Source organism: Nanorana parkeri, unplaced genomic scaffold (assembly GCF_000935625.1).
Source record: "Nanorana parkeri isolate BGI_ZX_2015 unplaced genomic scaffold, ASM93562v1 scaffold818, whole genome shotgun sequence".
Lineage (NCBI taxonomy): Eukaryota > Metazoa > Chordata > Amphibia > Anura > Dicroglossidae > Nanorana > Nanorana parkeri.
In genome coordinates this window covers 500,419-511,881 of record NW_017307086.1, presented here as the reverse complement: position 1 = coordinate 511,881, position 11,463 = coordinate 500,419, and the positions used below count along the sequence as shown (strand labels likewise).

Genomic DNA, 11,463 nt, shown 5'->3' with positions numbered 1-11,463 from the left:
CAGTTTTGCTATCGGCTTTGGCCTGACAATTTTTTCTATTTCGGTTTCGTTTCGGTTTTTAAATTTCTATTTCCGTGCACCTCTAGTTATTATTATTATCACTACTGCAACTATAACTTTTATCCACAGCACTGGTCTTTAACCAGTTGACATCCGCGGTGTTAAACCCCCTTCCCATCCAGGCCATTTTTCAGTATTCAATAACATCGCCTATATGTGCTCGTTCGCGGCAGATCTCTGCTTCATCAGCTTCTTTTGGGGTCCTAGAGACCCCTAATATCTCCATAAAGAGGACCTGTCAGTGTGCCTTTGCTATTATATAGGGGGTTGTTATCCCCCTATATAATAGCAATAACAATAAGTGCAAAAAAAAAAAATATATAAAAAAAAAAAGAAAAGTAACACATAAAAAAATAAAATAAAATAAAAGCCACATATAAAAAAAGGGGAAAAAACCCCCCCAAAATGTTTAACTCCCCCACCCCCACGTTTACGCGCCTATAAACGTAAATACGCGTCCGGTGCCCCAGCGCGCAAAAATTACAATTGCGCTACACATGTTACATATCGCCGCGAACGTCGCAGTGAGAGCAATCATTTTAGGGCCATCAATCACTGATAACACTAAACTGATGAGCGGTAACAGCTTTTAAAGCGTCGCCTATGGCCAATTTTGGGTATTATCGTTTTTTGAGGTTTCGCGCGCGCACGCAATTTTAAGGCTTGACATGTTTAGTGTCTTTTTACCCGACGTGACCCCATCTTTTATATTTTACCAAAAAATTGGGTAATAATAAATGTTTTATCATTTAATATAGGGGAAACTGTTTTTTTTTTTAAATTTCGGTAATTTTTCCTTAATATAGTAAAAAAATAAAACCCCCAGTGGTGAATAAATACCACCAAAAGAAAGCTCTATCTGTCCCCAAAAAAGGGTATAAAATTCATTTCAGTACAGCGCTGCATGACGGAATAAATGTCAGTCAAAGTACCGCAGCGCTGAATACTGAAAAATGGCCTGGATGGGAAGGGGGTTTAACACCGCGGATGTCAACTGGTTAAACATGACTATGAATTGTGTCATGTTTTATGAAAATTTGTAACAACACACTATACTGTATATTGCTATATACAAATATGCCGGAAAAAACATGGGACGCTTCCAGCTAAAAAATGCTGCAAGGACTACTTTGTTGTGTTTGTTGCACATGCAGCACCCATTGAAATCAATGGGCAATGTGCGGCAAAAACATGCACGAACGTGTGTTCGTATGCATTCCTGCATCACATGAGGGTCTATTCACTAAGCTGCCGTAGGCAGCCGAGTGAATGACTGACCTGAAGTGAAGTGAGCCGAACACTGTTCGGTTGTTCACTTCAGGCTGGTACGGCTGATTTCAGCCATACATCGGCTTGCTTCACGTGGCTTCGGGTCGGCCGAATATGCTAGGCATGTTCGGCTGACCCGAAGTGCAGAAGGAGTTCGACTCAGCCGATTCAACATCTGGATCGGCTGAGCCGAACCTCTGGCAGGCTACTCACTGCTGTTCGGGCTATTCTTATAGATGCCGAACAGCAGTGAGTGAATAGCCGAATGCCGCTGAGCGGCATTCGGCTCGGCTGTTCAGCTCGGTCCCTCAGAGGTACCGAGCAGAACAGAAAAATAGTTTAAAAAGTTTAAAAAAAAGAAAATAGAAAACGATTATGCGGAGCTAGCAATGACTAGCAATTTTCTATTGTCCGGCGGTTCTGTGCCGTAAAAAAAAAAAACGAAAATAAAAAAAAACTCTCCCCTTATTGGCTATTGCAAATTGAAATAGCCAATATGAATCTAGTAATGCATTCCAATGGGCAAATTAGTTTTTTTCTATTCTGACATCGCTCCGTGTCAGAATAATAAAAAAAAAGACACAGCAGTGTTTCTCTCCTTGGCGGCCGGGAGCAGGAGACTCCCAGAGCGCCAGGGAGAGTTTGCTGTTTGGAGATCAGTGTCCCTGGTTAGCAGGTAACCAGGGACGCTGATCTCTCTGCAAGTGGCCGGAGCCAGCTGTAAGATCACGGCTGGCTCCGGCCAGCTGTCAGAAGCAGGCTGTCGGCCGGCCAGCTTCGGCTTTCAGAGCGGCTCAGCCAAGCCGAGGCATATGCGTTCGTCTCGACTGAGCCGCTCGGCCACGTTCGGGAGCTGTACGGGCTATAGTGAATAGCCCGTACAACACCCCTTCGGTTCTACTGAACCGATGGGGTCCTGGGGCCGAAGCTAGCCGAAGGATCGGCCAAATCTACGGCTAGATCCTTCGGCAGCTTAGTGAATAGACCCCATAGTGTGAACGGGGACTTAAGAATTAAATTTGAGGATTGTGTTTCTCTCATTAACTTCATTAACATACAATGCAAACCCCTCACCCCTCACAACCCCTCCTATCAAGAAAGAGAAGGGAGTAGCAATTTTAACCCTTAAGAAGCTAAGAAATCCTAAACAATATCAAAGCAATTTAAACTACAAGAAACAATTTTTAAATATTTTTTTAGTTTATGCTATGTGAATAGGAATATGTAACAAATATAAAATAGGTGTTATGTTAATTTGGCTGCAAAAATGGAAATACATGTAAATGACAGTGAATGTCACATTGCCTGCTTTATAAATATATCCCTTAGTATTTAGGAAAAACTGCTGTTGTTATTTAGTTATAGATCAGGTGTTTTGATCATTTACAATCTGCACATTTTCTAAAAATAAATAACGTATTAATTTTTTTCCAAACTGCCTTGCCGTCCTAATTAACAACTTAGAAATGTCATTAGTTGTCCATTTTCAAAGGATAATGCATTAACATCCTTCCTGTGATGAAGTTCCCTCTTGGACTGAGTTTTCTTCTTGAAGGCTCCAAGAAAGAGCTTATGAAAAGAAATTTTCTAGGCTATAATGGTTTATCCGTAACATTTAAATAATTTTCAAGTTATTTTTTTTCCTTTATCTTTGTGAAAGCCAGTTGAGTGTTCTGTATTTTTAAGTAGGGATTAGATAATTGAAGACTGTATTCTCCTCTGAAACCCTTAATGGCTCCTTTCATGTTTTAATTTTGGTGAGAGCAGGGATGCGCTTGGAGATTTCTATATTACATGGGTGGTTTGAAACGTCTTTTAGACTTTAAATACGATCTTGATTTGGGGTTACTCTATGCATTAGTTCTTTTTATGTGCCTGTATTTATTGAGTATTATAATTAGCACAGTAGAGACTTTGTGGTGTATTCTGATAACTTGCTGTTTACAAATGTTATTTCCTAAAAAAGTGTACTTCCACTTTTGCAGGCAAATTTGGATAATACCTACTTTATATTTGTTACATGTTCCCATTTATGTAGTATAAGGCCCGGAGTAGACCTGAATGATCCGGGACACGCGTCCCCGGATCACGTGGTCGTGCACAATTGCAGACAGTGATTGCCGCATGGCCACATTGATTACATGTACCTTTTTTGCCATACACGACGTGCGGCTTTTTTAGCATCGTGTTCGTATGCATGGGCGGAATCGCGGCGGGAAACCGCGCAATCTGCCCGATGCGACTGGGGTGCCATTAGAAAATAATGGCACCAACAGTGCGATCGCCGGCGATGGGCAACTCTGTGACTGCGTGGCAATCTGCCCGGTATCGCGCTCGATTGCCATGCGGTCATGGATTGCCCAGGTTTACACCGGCCCTGAGTTGGTGCTTACGTTTTTAAGTGTTTTTTACTTGCTTACAAATCCTACTTAGCTCCCCCCATATAGTGTTAAAGTACAAGTGAAGCAAAAAACTTATTTTTTTAGTTTTGGATAGAGTGGAGAGAGATGAAAAGATCTGTCAGGTTTCTATTGCTGTCTGTGTCACCGTTAGGGATATTCACCCTCTCTATTTGTCCTGGTAACCATTATCACTGAAAGTGAAAATTAATGAAAATCCCATTTTTTGGGCTGCCATCACAACAGGGAAAATTTTTCAATGGGGACACTAGTCCTGATGACCCTGCTGACATTCAGGGATTTCCTTCTCTTTAGAGCATTTTCTAGTGGGTTCTCAAATGTAACTGCAAAAGTAGAAATACACTATGTCTGGATATGTTGGTCCTACTTTATGAAAGCAGTGGGTCTTCTCAACTTCCATACATTGGCCTCTTGCACACATGAATGAAATGTCATTACAACACTTCATCCATGGTGATCACACTTTACACCTCCTTGACTCTGTGGTAAAAATGCACACCTATAACCACAGGTGATATTTCATTAAAGTACTTCAAGATGTTGTGATGTCAAGCCCTACAACCTCCTCCATAAACATTAACCCTACCTTCCTCCACTGTATGGGGGATGGTGTTAAAAGCAACACCACCTCTATACTGTATACATTTGGAGACCGTATGTAAACTGTTGTTCCTGTCCATGGGAGGTAAATAGGAGTGTATGTACCTTGTGACAGATTGTTCCTATGTTGATGTAAATGAGGTGCTATGTGGATCTATAAAGATACAATGTCGGTACCAATGTACATACAGTATATAACATCTTGTCGCCCTTGTATATTGTTAGAACTCTTGTCATTATAGTGTAAAGTGGCCACACACTGGTAGATTTTTGCATGAATGTTCATATGGATATCTAGTCAGAACATTCGATAATGCCATCAGAGACTTGAAGAATGTCGTTCCAAATTTCTTTTGATTTAACCATTCAGATTTATTGGTAAAGTTTTTCACATTCACTGTTACAATTTTGTTCATTCGAGAAATAATTTCCATCCTGCTCCTCTGATTTTATTCAACACTATGGTCGAAAGCGGTTGTCGATATGACTCAATTAACTATAATAAATTCAAACAAACTTTACCAAAACAAAATATTTCTAACAATATTCTAAAGTTTTTGTTTTGCTAAAGTGTAGACAGACATCAAAGACTATTTAATTTTAAATAAACATTCATTAAAAAAAGAGCAGTATATTTTTGATAATTCCTCAACCTGTGTTTTTATGCTAGCCTGCTGTATGTGAGCATTCAGACTTGAAGAGGGTAGAGCGGCACTATAAGCCAATCAGATGTTACTACATTACACAGTGCTATGTCTCCTACAAACCTAGCTAGTCGATTGGAGAGCACAGAGATGATCTTATTAGTGACCTGTTTTTCTAGTCTAGATCAAGTAGCCTTTCTTTCACAGCAGTGTAGAAAAGTAAATGGTCAGGACATGCACAGTGTTTGGATTCCAAAAAGCGAATTAACAGAATTATTATTTTATGTCAGTTACCACAGTCCACAGATGTGTATTTCAAATCTGTATTTAGCTGTCTACTTACACTGTAATTGGCAAGATTTATAGGGCTTGAAGACATGATTGAACGGACATTAAGGGGCCCATTCACTAAGCTGCCGTAGGCAGCCGAGTGACTAACCGACCCGAAGCGAAGTGAGCCGAACGCTGTTCGGCTATTCACTTCAGGCTGGTACGGCTGATTCCAGCCATATATCGGCTGAAATCAGCCGTACATCGGGTGGCTTCGTCTGGCTTCGGGTCCGCCGAACATGCTCAGCATGTTCGGTCGACGCGAAGTGCAGAAGGAGTTCGACTCAGCCGATCCAACATCTGGATCGGCTATGCCAAACCTCCGGCAGGCGGCTACTCGCTGCTGTTCGGCCTATTCTAGATGCCGAACAGCAGTGAGTAAATAGCTGGATGTTCTGCTCGGTACCTCTATGGTACTGAGCAGAATAGAAAAACAGTTAAAAAAGTAGTAAACAATTAAATAGAAAATGATTGGGCGGAGCTAGCAGTGACAGCTAGCTCCGCCCAACTGTTTTCTATTGGCCGGGCGGTTCTTCTGACGTCAGAATAAAAAAAAAATCACCATAGGAATGCATATCTAGATTCCTATTGGCTATTGCAAATTGAAATAGCCAATAGGAATCTAGCTATGTATTGCTATGGTGATGTTTTTTTTTATTCTGACGACAGCCAAAGGCTCCGATGTCAGAAGAAAAAAAAGAAACAGAGCAGGGATAGGTTTACTCTCGCGGACAAAGTGTTTCTCTCCCGGGCGGCTGGGAGCCGCTATCTAATAGCAGGAGACTCCCGGAGCACCCAGGAGAGTTGGGCTGTCTGGAGATCAGTGTCCCTGGTTACCTGGTAACCAGGGACGCTGATCTGTCTGTGCAAGTGGCCGGAGCCAGCCGTAAGATCACGGCTGGCACCGCCCAGCTGTCAGAAGCAGGCTGTCGGCCGGCCGCTCGGCCAGCTTCGGCTTTCGCCTCGGCTCAGTCGAGCCGAAGCATATGCCTTCGACTTAACTGAGCCGCTCGGCGGACTTCGGGAGCTGTACGGGCTATAGTGAATAGCCGTACAGCAGCCCTTCGGTTCTACTGAACCGAAGGGGTCCTGGCGCCGAAGCTAGCCGAAGGATCAGCCGGAGCTACGGCTAGATCCTTCGGCAGCTTAGTGAATAGACCCCTAAGAGACCATGGTGCTGTTTTAAGCTGGCCACACACCAGTGGATTTTTGAAAATGTTCACCCTAAGCTCAGGCTGTGTGATAGGGTTCATGTGTGAGAGGGTTCATGGCAGCCTGGGCTCAAAGGAGGTGAATTATGTTGGTCATCATTTAACATGGAAGATGAGAACATCTAGTGGCGGAAATTAATTACTGTGGGAGACAACTTCAGATTGAAGGTGTTATTGAGGGTGTGTATTGCAGCAAATGCTTTTTTATCTTTTAATGGGCTAATCATTTTTTTTATAGAAAAAAGTGCACAGCGCTACAAATTCAAGAAATCTATAGGTGTACAGACATCAATCCTTCTTAAAGTTCATAATAGATAAATAATTAATTTCTACTAGTGCATAAAGATCGTTGATTCCTACTAAAGTGCATCAAAAATATTTTAAATATTGGCCAATGTCAAGCGAGGAGCTGGCCGTGCGTAAGGGAGGTGTGAATGCCGCAGTGCATGTGATGTCAATAGAAGGGGCGGTTATAGAGGTTTTGCAGATTGGAAAGAAGCACTGGGATCAGAAGGGACTGTGCCTTAGTGCAATAATACATCATGTGTGATTTGACCATTTCATTGTAGAGGGTCAAATGGTTCCGGTGAGTGTGGCTAGAAAGCTTTATCTCTGCACGAGCAGAGTGACACTTTTAACCACTTAACGCCTGAAAACGTTGAAGTCTGGTGTTGTGGATCACTTGGGATTCTGGCTTGTGATCATATTAAGACACTATCGTTGTGTGGCGCACTCTTTGGATTCTTTTATCACATTTGTGGAAGATCAATTGAACACTTATATATATAAATTATTAATATTGGATATTTTGATTTATATTATTTTCACACTTTTCAAGAGATATATATTTTTTATTCATATTTTTTTGTGTTTGAGCTATACACTCTGTAAGAATGTATTGCTTGTTTTCACTTTATTTATTGTACATTAAAAATGTTTTGATGCATTTTAGTAGGAATCAATGATCTTAATGCACTTTAGTAGAAATTAATTATTTATCTAATATGCACTTTAAGAAGGATTGATGTTTGTACACGTATAGCTTTCTTAAATTGGTAGGGTTATGCACTTTTTCCTATATTCATAAGTGACTGCATTTTGAGTACAGCAGCTTCCTATTATTTTTTTTAGATAAGTTGACCATAGTGTGGAATCGCATTAATCCCAAAATATTTTTTTTGGCTGGAGTTCTAGTTCGAGTTGAAAACATTGTTCTATGGCATATACCATCTGAACAGAAGAGACTACAGGATGGGGCTGCTTTGGCTACAGAACTGAATGCTGCCCTCTGCTAATGGAAGTTCAGTGTCAGGGAGTAATGATAGGAGCAGTTGTTGGGCACTGAGCCATATCTCCCAATCTTTTTTAGAGTCTGAGAACATCCTTCATCGATTCAGCTGTGCACGCAATGCAGGAATTCTGCCTCTGAAAGACTCAGCAAATATGGAGTCTAGCTTGCATATTTATTTAGTTCTGATTGACACAATGGTAATCATTCATCATAATGCATAATTCACCTTAATTTCCTATGGTTTCTAAATTAATACATACTCTAATAATTTCTTCAATTTTCCATATTCATTAAAGTGATTTTGCATTTATTTGCTCACTCACATGCCTTGATTAATAGTATTTCAGGTGTAGACATGTTAGGCCCTAACATTTAAAATAATGATTAATTTCTTGCTACCACTATATTATTTGATCTAGATATTATAATTCTGACAGAGCCAACAAAAATAATTTGCATTATTTGCTTGAACGTCTAGGCATGACTTAATGTATTGCTTTGCATTCACAAATTCCCCACGTGCCAGCATTAGAATCATTTTTTTAAATCTGTGGAACCTTTTTAAATGGGCCCATTCACACCTGTGGGTGTATGCTTTGCTGCGCATAACGCATGCCTGCCTGTGTGTGATGTGTACCCGTGCTGCAATGCATTATAACAATGCATTGCAGTGGGGTTTTTTTTTGGAACTTTATTGAACATTAATAACAAATACTCTATTCAACTCTGCATGGCAACACATGATGATAACACACTCCAAATCCATACCAGACCCTTATCCAGGCATGCATCCTGGCTGTCCAGGAAAGGACCATACCGGGCCACATGCCCTCAAAATATACAGGTTACCATGTCTGGGGGTGGTGAAGTCTCCTTGCATCTTGTTCCCATGTTGAGGTGGGCAAGAGCTCATCCCCACATCCCAGGTCCTGTGGATATAGGTGTCATTGATGTAAATCCAGAGTCAATCAAGATGAGTGATGCCCCCGACGACCCACCACAATGACGATGGATGATGCCTGATTGCTACTCCCATTGCAGGTGACGGTTCCCAACCACCTGTTGAATGTAAACAAACTGGCTGGGTATGTTGGGTGACCTTATTGACCGAATATGGTAAGGTCATATTTGGTCAATGACGACACCCGGGATCCCTGACAGCTTGTTTACACTTTGAAACAAGCCATCCGGGAAGCTTTTTTTTAGTGGTGGAAGTAATAATGTCACTAAATAAATGACCAGACTGCATCAGCTGGAGGTTTGGGCAGGCAGACAAAATGGCAAAATCTTGACATTTTGTTCATCCATTTTCCAAACTGCAGACAGGCTAGGTTCAGATTAAACTTGGTCTACCCAAACCTAAAACTCATCCCTATTCTACTTTAATTAGGATCTAGCTCTAATTGTTTTTCTCAAGACTAGTTTACAATTTCAGTCTCCAATTAGAGAGCAGAAAAATTCAACTTCAACTTATTTACATTATGTCTACTCACGGTACATTCTGTGCAGTTTATAGCAGCATGTTTTATTTCAAATAATCTTTCTTCATTTTCTATATAGCTGTTTGCTTCTTTACTAGACTAATAAAGATGAAGATGACAGTTTAGTATTTTTTTTTTTTATTCTTGGAATTGGGTTTTAACAAGGAAAAGGGAAGCCTAATTTAAGGTTTTTAAGGAGAGGTCGGGCACATGACTTGACTCTCCCCCTGGCTTTTTTTAAAATGTTTATTCCATGTTTATTAATTTATAAAGCACATCATTCTTTTTCTTTTTTAAAGCAGAATTTTGGACATGGTAAGTCAATTCTGCTGCTTCATAACTGGGGCACTGTGTTCTGTACAACGTTTTTACTTGTTTTGTTGCACTTCACACTGGAAGATTAAAAAGTTTTTCAATATCTTTTGTGGCTCACAAAGTATACCATTGCCGGAGTAAAAACTTTTTTTCTCCCTGGTTCTGCAGTAAACTGTGTTGTGCTGGAGATTGTCAGGAATCGAAATGTTCTGTACATAATACTAGTGTGAAATGTTTCCTGAGATAATTCAGCAATGCACAGATCTTATCAGATAATTGTTTCCGCTTTTACATGGTTTGTAATGATGGTATCACAATCAAAGCCCTTTGTAAAAATAAATAAAGATCAAGATGAACAAAATTTATTATCTTTCTATAAGCCACTTCATTATTATTTGTGCTTTTGTCATTTTCTAAAGCTTACTGATTTATAGAGCCTTGAATGTCCAAAAGGTCTACACACATTGTAGTTCTCACACTAAACATTTAATGAAGGGTCATTGCCAATGTCCCTTAACCCATCTGATCTACTTGTGGACTTTCTGGTATGTCACTGGATTTGAGAGGCTGTGGAAATGACATTCAAATATGTGCAGTGTACATCACTGCTTCTAAACCAGGGTTCATTCTGAGGTTGCTAGAGGTTCCATGAACCGTGAGCAATGGCAAATTGATCTATACCCTACATTGACCACCAATGCATCAGAGCCAATTTTGCACTAACCACCAATGTAAGTGAACAGGTCTTCTCTGACCACTAGAGGACTCCACAATTTTTACTGATTGTCTTTCCTGTAGTTATTTTACTATTCATTTCATCTCAAGAATATTACTGAACATTACTTGGTAGGGGGTGATAAAAAAATGATTAGCTCTTGGTGTCAAATATGCTAGGTTCGCCATATTATTTATTCTCTTATTTAAAACTTACTTATTGATCATGCTAATGTACCTTGAACTGTAGATACTGTATAATATTTTTAGCAGGTGTTCCTCAAAAATTGAAAATGTTTTCAAGGGTTCCTTGGGCAGAACTCCAAACAAAACTTTTTCTTAACCCTTGCAGTGCGGCTACTTCTGCACTGCAAGGATTAAGTGCTCCTTTGTGTCTAGGTGCAAAAATAACAAAAATATACACACCTGATCCTCTAAGGTCCTGTGAGGGATCACGTCCAATACACTCTGTATAGGACGTGAGGACACTGAGGCACATGTAATCACTGCAGTGTAGGAGGAGACAGGCTGGGGGGAGCGCTGTAACAGGCGGCTGGCTCAGAGAATTGGGTGAGTATAACTTTGTTATTTTTGCACCTGAACAAAAATTAGCACTTAACCCTTGCAGTGTGGGGGTAGAACCACTGCAAGGGTTAAGACAAAGTTTGCCCAGAGTTCTTCTTTAAGAAAGGCTGGTATATAATATATAAAATTAAAAGCAAAACGTTGAAAACATGTAAATGTTAAGAAAAATTATTCTGCACTGACATTATTTATTTACAAGTATGAACACTGTCATTGACAAAGAAAATGGTGCCCAAGCATGGCATTATTGTCCCATTTACCTAAAGTTTAATTTTAGAGCGGACTTTCACATTGCTATTTTTTTTACTGTAGCATATTCTCATGAATGTATTTAATTTCAATCATTTGTGAATGTTGTGCTGTGGTCATCAGGGAACATGATTCCCCTTCACTTCCTGTCCTTTCAACACAACAAGAAGGTAGGGTAAAGAACTCTCTTCAAAGGAAAGGAAATCCTCACTTTGACTGTTGTCACTGCAACAAGCAAGGCTATTGGAAGACTTCCCCTTTATTCCTGTTATGATGGCAACTCAAATTTTGAAT

General features: G+C 40.2%; 1 protein-coding gene across 1 annotated transcript in view; it reads left to right on the top strand.

Moving 5' to 3' along the window:
* Positions 1 to 11,463, top strand: part of FAM160A1 (family with sequence similarity 160 member A1) — a 185,918-nt gene that overhangs the window by 75,731 nt on the left and 98,724 nt on the right. The window lies entirely within an intron of this gene.